Source organism: Cupressus sempervirens, chromosome 4, assembly GCF_028749045.1.
Source record: "Cupressus sempervirens isolate cs-2001-9-10 chromosome 4, ASM2874904v1, whole genome shotgun sequence".
Taxonomy (NCBI): Eukaryota; Viridiplantae; Streptophyta; class Pinopsida; order Cupressales; family Cupressaceae; genus Cupressus; species Cupressus sempervirens.
Window position 1 is genome coordinate 461522257 of NC_143121.1, and position 9727 is coordinate 461531983.

Sequence of the window (9727 nt, forward strand, 5' to 3'; positions counted from 1 at the left end):
TGGGAAGCAAGGAGAAAACTGGGATTAAATTGGCACCTACAACTTGAAAAATTGAAAGTCAAACTCCCGAGTGCACTCTAATAGTGCCAAGTGTTCCCTTGGTGCACTTGGGCCCTAGAAGGGTGCAATTGGTAGTTTTGGAGTGTAGTTGGTTAGGTGGGAACAACAAATAGAGGTTATAGTGATTCCTAAACCCCTAAAATAGCTTCCTAAGGCCCCCAAGTGTGCCCTAATAGAGCAAGTGCACACATGCGATAGAGAGCTATAGAAATGCATAAATAAAAGCCAAAAACTTGTTATTGTTCCTCCTAACTAGACTAGCTATGACAATAAAGTGTAGACAAGAATTAGACTCCTTCCAATGAGCTCCTTCCTTGCACCTACAAGCATAGAAAAAAGAAACCCAATATGGTAAGCATGATTCACGTTGGGTTCACCAATTGTAGGACTAGAAAATGGTTTAGAGCCTAGCATGCAATATTGGTGTCATTTGTGTACATGTTAGTTTCTTTATGCTTTATGTTTCTGCAACTAAGTTACTAAAGGTTAAAAATAGATTAATAATCACAAGATTTCTTTGTTAATTGATTGATAGTAATATCTTAGCTTTAATTGAGTTGGAAAATATTGCATGACCAGTGGAAAGTTTGATTTGACATCTAGGGATATGGAATTATTTTTGTGGTAACTGATTCACCCCTCCCCTCTTAGTTCCACTCTTCATTTCCAACACATCCTTGCTTCGGAACTTGATTCAAAGGCTTAACATTAGTATGGACAAGGTGAGTAAGACCACACAAAATATTAACATCATCTTCCTCATTAAAGATTATTTTTTTACCAGAAGCGGAAGAAGAATTGGTTTCTTAAGAGCAACAATAGTCTTAGTAGTTTGATTCTCTTGTAAAAGCCAATCATACATTTCATTAATCTCAATAGAAATTTTGTCAACCTGTTCATGAGGAACCCTTAGGGAATTATAGTCATTATAAGATGAGTGGGAAGGTGCCTACTGCATAGAAGGATTAGGATCATGAGATACCATAGGGTCACTAAGGCTTCCAAGAAGAGGGGAAGAGGAATCTAGATCAAAGAGAGCCACGAGTCTGTGACTTCTCCTAATAGGAATGCTATAAGTAGTACTAAAAGTAATAAATCACATACACCAAACAAGGCAAGAAGACACAAATAGATCTAACCTTATGGTATGAATCCAAAACCAATGTAATGTAAAGAAAGATATAAAGCATGCAAAGATAGATCACAAGATAATGAGAGAATGAAATGATCTAACTTCAAATAAGAAATCTAACACAAAATCAAATGTGGAAATATTTGTAAGTTCGGTTCACAAGTAAATCTGATGGTAGATATGCAAATGAAGGATAAGAGCGTAAGTTTATCACATTACTAGACACACACACACACACACACACACACACACACACACACACACACACACACACAAAACACACACACACACACACACACACACACACACACACACACACACACACACAAAACACACACACACAACACACACACACACACACAACACACACACACAAAACACACACACACACACAGAAAACACACACACACACAGACAACACACACACACACACACACACAAAACACCAACACACACAACACACAACACACACACAAAACACATAACACACACACACACACACACACATACACAGGTTGGGGGGGCTGGTCAAGGAAAAGAGTCGTTTCAATCCTAATTGTAAAGAACTAGGTCTAGAGAGATTAGTGCTTAACCAAATAAGTAAGGAACACTAATACAAACTAGGTCTAGGAAGAATAGGGGAAAGATATCAAATTCCTTGAAAACCCTAGATGGATGTAAGAAGCTAGAGCTAGATATAAGTAAATATTTTGAAAAGACAAAGAAGGAAAATAACACACATTTAGAATCTGCTTAATGCTTATTGTTTTGATCAAAATGAATGGAAATCATTAGATCCAAGCCTAAAACTATACAATAGACAAAACCTATAGGTGAAATAGCAAGGGAAAACTAGATCTTTAGGGTGTAGTTCACCCCTAATGAACAATGTCCAACATTGATTCTGATTTTGCAATCCTAAAGAAAGCCAAAAGGGTATTCAGATTTGCAATTTTTTCATTAATTTGATATTTTTAACTTGCAACATAAAGGGGTTTTTGTCGTTTATGGGAGATTTTCCTTGGTCAAACCCCAGTTTAGAAATTAACCTTGAATTTAAATAGTTTTAAATAACATGAATATAATGTAAATGTATGAATCCACGTTATAATAGTTGGATCTCTTGAATCAAATTCAATGTGTTTACTTCACCGATTAATTTGGACCACGAAGATGAAGATGAATGGACATGGAAGATGTAATAAAGGATCTTGAACGGATTTGAAGAAGATATTGAAGATAAAATCCTTCAATTTCTTGAATACTTGAATCCTTGATCTTCAATGGAGGAATGCTTGGAGACTAGAAGGCTTGAAAAATTGAATGCTTGAATGCTAGAGCTTGAGTGCTTGGAGATATGAATCATGGATTATAAATGAAGCAAATGGAAGGGTTTATATAGAGATTAAAATTGACTAACTCCTATAAGATGACTTGCTTTGTAGTTAACACCCTAAAGGGATCTAGACATGGGACTTGATTCGAGGACCCAAAATAGGGTCCAATGAAGGGCACACTATGATCCCAATTGGCCCATCAAGGGTATATTGTAGCCTTTATTACTAGGGCTAAGGACCTCTGGGATCCCAAAATAGGTTTTGGAGCCTCAAAATTAGGCATAGAGTTCGAGATGTGAGCATTATGATGCAAGGAGAAAATTTCAATTGGATAAATGAAAGAAAAGGGAGGACCGAGGGGGATAGATCCTACCTTAAGCTTATCACCATGAAAATATGAGCCTTAAAGAGTATCTATTAGGGTTTTCCCCAATTCTACCTAAGAGGTGTTGGAAGTATAAGAGGAGTAACTAAGAGGGGAGGGGTGAATCAGCTACCACTAAAATAAATCCCAAATCCCTTAGATGTCAGCACATAACATAAACTTTACTAGAAAATACTGTTGCTTGGCAAACACAAAGGCACTCAGTTAATACTAATAATATGTTATAACTCGGTAAAAATAATAATTGTAACTTAGCAACTGTTTAACATGAAAATCTTAAGATATTATCTATGATTAACCTTAATTAACTTAGTTGCATACACATAAAAGAAATGAACACAAGTGACACCAAGATTTAACATAGAAACCCAATTTGGGAAAAACCACCAATTGCAACTAGTTACTATTTTCCACTCTTCTGAAGTGAGCCCTGTTTGGAGCCAACACTATTAAAGGTTACAAAACACACTATTAGGTGTGACCCTATTAGAGGATTCAATCACCTTGTTATGAGTGGCCTTGTTAGAGGTCTTTAGACACTTCAATCTAGAAATGCCACCTTGTTAGAGAATTTACAAATAGTTGTTAAGGCAACTCTATGAAGAGATTTAGTTCACTACTACAATGGTTAGAGAGTAATAATGATATAACCTGATTTCACATACAATTGTATTTCTGATTTCATATCTCAATTCTAGCTTGAATACTTCATCCTTCCTAATCGAATGTATCTTTCTAGCTCCTAAAGGATATTTTTCTTATCCTTCTAATTTGCTTTCTCTAAGCATCTTCTATTCTTTCATTCACTTGCACACATTCAATCCTCAAATTGACCTTATATTTATAACTTATGCATTGTCAAGTCGGCTTGAATACAACTTAGAATAATTGATATTCATCTCCTCAGTTGGCTAGAACCAATAAACAAATCTATTAAACTCAATATGCCAAAACAAGAAAATCCTTCGTCAGCTGACCTTGCTCGGTAGACACTAACACTGAAAAGATTTTCCTGTGTTAACCAAGTGAACTCAATTAACGTTGCATCTTAGTAAACTTCCTTAGGTAATTGTGTGAGCTTGGTTAAGACTAGTTCCTTCTAACTTTCCTTCATTAACTGAGTGAGCTCAGTTAACAGTCAACTTTTGAAAACTTCTCTTCAAAACTCGAGTGAGCACAGTAGACATTGTATTTTGAACTTGGTAAACACTGGAATACTCAACAGACATAGGAAACTATCTTCATTGCCTGAGTGAGCTTGGCATACATTGATTGGTAAAGATATGACATTTTGTGCAACATCAAGGATAATACACAATTAACCGATTGTTTTCAATATGGGAAGGACACAACATTTGAAAGATGCAAGGAGATTGATGATCTCAAATTAAATAGGTGCTAAATGCTCATTGAATTGGAGTGCATCCAATTTAAGACAATATAATATGTAGAAGAGTTAGATTTATTATTATTATTTCATTGATGTCAAGCTAATTGACAATACTAATTCATGCAATTTGTCACGATTTGAAGGATGTGATGTTGGATAGAGAAGTGAAAATCAATGTATGAAGATGAGATGTAGAAAAAATATTGAGTATGTGAACCTAATTGGCTAACTAATGGTTTGGTCAATGATAATATAATGTTGACTTGGTTGTTTTGTGTAATTTCATGACATGTTGAGATGATTTATAATGAAGTTAGTTTGGTCATTAAGCAAGGAGTAAAGTTAGAGAGTGAAAAGATAAAGAAGAAAAAAATTACATTGAGCAAGAATTGGAGGTTGATAAATGAAGAAGATGAAACATGAAGTAAGTCAGAATAGTATACATCAAGTGAGAATAATATCAACCAAGCGTAGTTTAAACCAAGAAAGTTTAGTATTAACCAAGAAAGGATAATGATGCATTGTTTGTGAAGATAAAGTTTAAGGTCGACAAAAAGAAAAGATTAGGATCATTCTAGAATATCACAAGAAAAGGATGAAGTTATTTAAGAAGATTAATGGATGCAATAATTAAGAAAATATTTGATTATGAAGATCTGAATTTTGTTCAGTGATCTAAGGTAAAGTACAAAGTTTAAGGTTAATTTTTTTTTGTGAATGACTAGATTCAATGTATCCAAGTAAGAAGGATTATTTGACAATTGTGGTTAAGAAGAAAAATCTAACAGATTGGTTGAAGGGAAAAAAATATATCCATTTAAGGAAGAGACAAGTAGGTATTTTCTACTGGTTAAATTGATAATCAAGTTGATGAAAATGAGCTAAAAGAGATTATAGTAAGGAGATCTATAGAGCAAATTCAAGAAGTGTGAAGGAGTTGATGTGATGGGTAGTCATTAAGGAAGAGATATGGGCAAAATTGAGATCTGATCATGCAAAGGTAGTTTCTATTTTAAAAAGATCATTTCATTGTTACTCTCTAACCATTATAGTAGAAAATATCTTAATCAAGTGGATGTAAATGTGTTTATATTTTTAAATCCTTATTGTAAGGTGACATTGTGTCGAATGTTTGTATGTCCTTTGAAGAGGCCACTCATTGAAGAGTGATAAGGTCTAGATGATATTTGTTGAAAATCCCCTAATTTGGTCATACCTAACAAGTGAGTTGGTAAGCTTTAACATGGTTGACTCTTAATCGAGCTCACTTTAGAATACTAAAAATAGTTTAGATAATTTTTCTTAGGGTTTTTTTCACTAATTAGGTTTTCATGTTAAAATCATCACATTATTGTGTTTGTGCATGTATTACTACTTGTTTACTATTTATTGGTAAAATTGTTATTATTTCTCTAATTTGATTAATGAATCTGATACTCAATATAAACTACAAATATATTTAAGAAACATGAAAAATGAAATTAAATGTGTTTATTATGTATACTAATAATTATTTCACCCCTCTCTCATTTATCTAATAATTTGTATCAGAGAACAAGTTGCTTGGAAGAAAAAGTTTGAAATAATTAAGCTAAAGATTGAAAGATGTATAAGAGAGAGGTACTAGAATTCAAAGAGGACACATTTCCTTCATGGAAAAACATAATGAGGGTGTACTTATGTAGAATTAGAAACTAAACATTGTATTACCTGGACAATTAGTACACACCACCACTTCTAGGAATTATAATTTTTGTGCATATGAGTGAAAAGAAAGAACATATCTCTTTGATGATAAAGATTGGTTCTTTCCTAAATGGTACTAAATTTGAAGATACCAAAGATTGTTCTACTGCTAAGGATATATGGGAACAAATCATACTTATACATGGAGGATATCAGAATGTTCTTAGAGAAAGGGAAAAATTTTAAGAGGTAAGTTTGATGACATGAGAAAGAAAGAAGGTGAGAACATTGTGAAATACATTAACTAAACCAAGGAAATTCTTAGTTCTATCAAAAGAGTTGATGGAGTCATAAGTGATGAATTTGTACTAAAAAAAAGTTCTTAGAACACTTTTGCATATCTATGCTATAAGAGATTCTACTATTCAGGAGCAATGATCTATACCTAGAAATAATATTACACCTGTTTCTTTGGTCAGTGGATTAAGTTATTTTGACATAAATAATTTGTTGCTCCCGACTGGTACTATGGGGGGGGGGGAGGGGGTCAATCCGTACACACACTTTTACAAAACTTATCGATTAGCCTAATGGTCCTTACTACACAATTTATTATAACCTCTTTAACTATTAATGAAATGATGAATGCTATGGAATAAAACCATAGAATATTCCACATAGAAACACCAATTAATGAAAGAGATTTTTTTGTGTGGAAACCCCTAGTGTGAGGGTGAAAACCACAGTGGGAGTAATATACTAGCCTTTCCTTACAAGAAAAAGGGTGCCCTATTAAAGCCTTACATTTGATCCTTCTAAGAATGTATCCTATTAGGAATGCTTGTAACTGGTTAGGTTTACAAAAACTCGTGAAGGCTACCTCACTAGAGGATTTGGATGTCTTTATAAGAGATATCTTGTTGAAGAATTTCAAAGAATTCTTTACAAGTCTTCCCTGTGAAATGCTTACAATAGATGCCATGTTTAGAAAACAAACTAATGTATGTTATCTAACTGTATTGCACACCTTCCTTGATAGATCCTCTATTGCATTTTCTTGAAGATTCTTTGATCCTCCTCTATTGTTCTAGATTGGTTGTGCTACCTTTTGCACTCTACCCTTCTTCCTCTTGTTCTCATTACACATGTTGTAGCTCATTATTTACAACTATTCTCCTCTAATGGATTTTCTAGTTTTTATAGTTGTTATGACAACAATGTTCTTGGCTCTCTATATTAAATAGTGGTCTTCTACTATCTTTCTTAGTCATAAACAACTTACAACAAATGCCAAATGATTCTTAAATCACTCTCGCAAAGTACAGATGGAAACCCTAAAGTTATCTCTCTCAAACTACAATTTGAATTTTGAACTGCATGGTGAGCATAGTCATAAAACACCTATGACTACCTATGATGGGGACACAACCCAAGAACAGAATGGACACAACAGAAAAAGGGAAAATTGTATTAACTAAAAAATAAGGTAGTACATTCAGTACAGAGAAAATAAACTTCAAAACATGCCCTAAGGGCTTACAATAGCATAAATGTGGAGATAATTTCTCCTTTCAGTACCTCCTCTAAAACTCCACTCCGAACTCCTTCTACAATGCCAGGAATCTCCTTAAATAGACCCCGGAGGGTTAAGGACTAGGAATAAATTCTAGAAAGTGCTAGTAGGCATCCAACGACCAAATAGAAGGCTCCAGAAGCTGCGTTAGAAGTCGGCGCAAATCTAGAAGAATCCAGAAACGGTAACCAAACTTTCGGGAGGCATAACTTTTGAACCGTAGCTCCGATTGACGAACCGTTTACATTTTCAGAAAGCTCTCGAAGCGCTCTATAGCCCTATGGACCAGCTTGGCACGTCCCCCATTTTTGGCCTTTTTCGAGGTTATTTAATGCCCCTAACCTGACTTTGAAGCATTCTTAAGAGGTCTCAAAAACCCAAAAAATTGCAATAACTTTCAAACCATGGGGCCTTTTGACCTAATTCTTTTTCTGGAATGCTCTAAATCACAATTACATTCATCTGGCCAATTCACACCTTCTAGCTTACCAAAATGACGGCCCAATTACATACTCCTATTTTTTCGGGATTTACTAACACATTGATAGTGGAACTGTGAGAGTTGGAACCTTTATTTGACCCAAATGGGTGTCCAAAAATGAAAACACATAAAACAGAAACTAAGTCTAAGTACATTTTTTGGGTGACACAGGATTGCCCTTATACCTCTGGATGCTCCTGCATCAGACACCTAGGGTAGATTAAAAAGTGAGCCTGTCACTTTATGAATGGTAGAGGAAATCCCAAATGGCAAACCTCAGCTGCTGACATCCAAGTTGAGTCCTCGATTGGTCGTCCTTTCCATTTGACCAAATACTCTTCATACTGCCTGTTTCTGGTACTCCTACCCACACGATGATCTAGAATGTCTTCTATCTCCTCCTTCTTAGAAGCAGGAATCAGACATGGCTCTAACACTAGCTCCTCATTTGCACCATCATCATGATACTCTGTTAAATCTGCAATGTTGAAAATGGGAGAAATGTGAATACCATCTGGCATCTCCACCTCAGATGCATTTCCTGAGTCATGTTTCTTCAAAACTTTGCATGGGCCAAATTTCTTCATTTTCAGCTTGTTGAAAGTACTGGCTGGAAATCTTTCTTTTCGTAAGTGCACCATGACTAGATCCCCTACTTGGAATTCCTTATGTCTTCTCCTTTGATTAGCCCTAGCTTTATACTCTTGATTCATCTTGGTAATGTGTGCCTGAACCTCCTCATGTAGATGCTTGATATGTTCAGCAAATTCTTCTGCTTTAGCACTTGTCCTCTCCCCTTGCTCTATCTTCCTCAATTCTGGTGCAGTCCTTGGGCTATTCCCATATATAATTTGGAATGGTGATTTTCCAATACTCCTATTTATAGAGTTATTGTAAGCAAACTCTGCTTTTGGTAGAATCAAATCCCATCCCTTGGGCTTATCCCCTACTAAACATCTCAGCAAATTGCCCAGACTTTTGTTTGGCCATATGTTTGTGGGTGATGCGTGGAGCTGAATTTCAAGTCGGTTCTTAACTTTTTCCACAATGTCCTCCAGAAATACCCGACAAATTTAGTAACTCTGTCAGAAACTATGCTCCTTGGAAGACCATGTAGTCTTACCACCTCTTTGAAAAACAAGTCTGGAATATGGACAGCATCATGAGTTTTGTGGCATGGAATGAAATGTGCCATTTTGGAGAACCTATCAACCACCACGAATACTGAGTCATTACCCCTTTGTGTCCTTGGCAATCCAAGAACAAAATGCATACTTATGTCCTCCCATGGACTTGATGGAATAGGAAATGGCTGATATAGGCCAGTATTGTGACTAAACCCCTTGGCAACTTGACAAACCTGGCAACTCTGTACAAACTTCTTCACATCCTGTGAAATTTGAGGCCAAAAATAATGTTCTCTAAGAATGGCAATGGTCTTATCTCGACCAAAATGTCCTGCCATCCCTCCATTGTGTTTCTCCTTAATCAGATTTTCCCTCATGGAACTCCTTGAAATGCACAATTGACTACCTTTGGACAACATGCCATCTTGAATCAAATAGTCTAACCACTTGGTTCTATCTACAACAACAGGTTCTTTACAAGCTTTCCATGAATCAGCAAAATCAGGATCCTCGGGGGTAAAAATTCTTGAGTTCATCAAACCCAACTACTTCAACC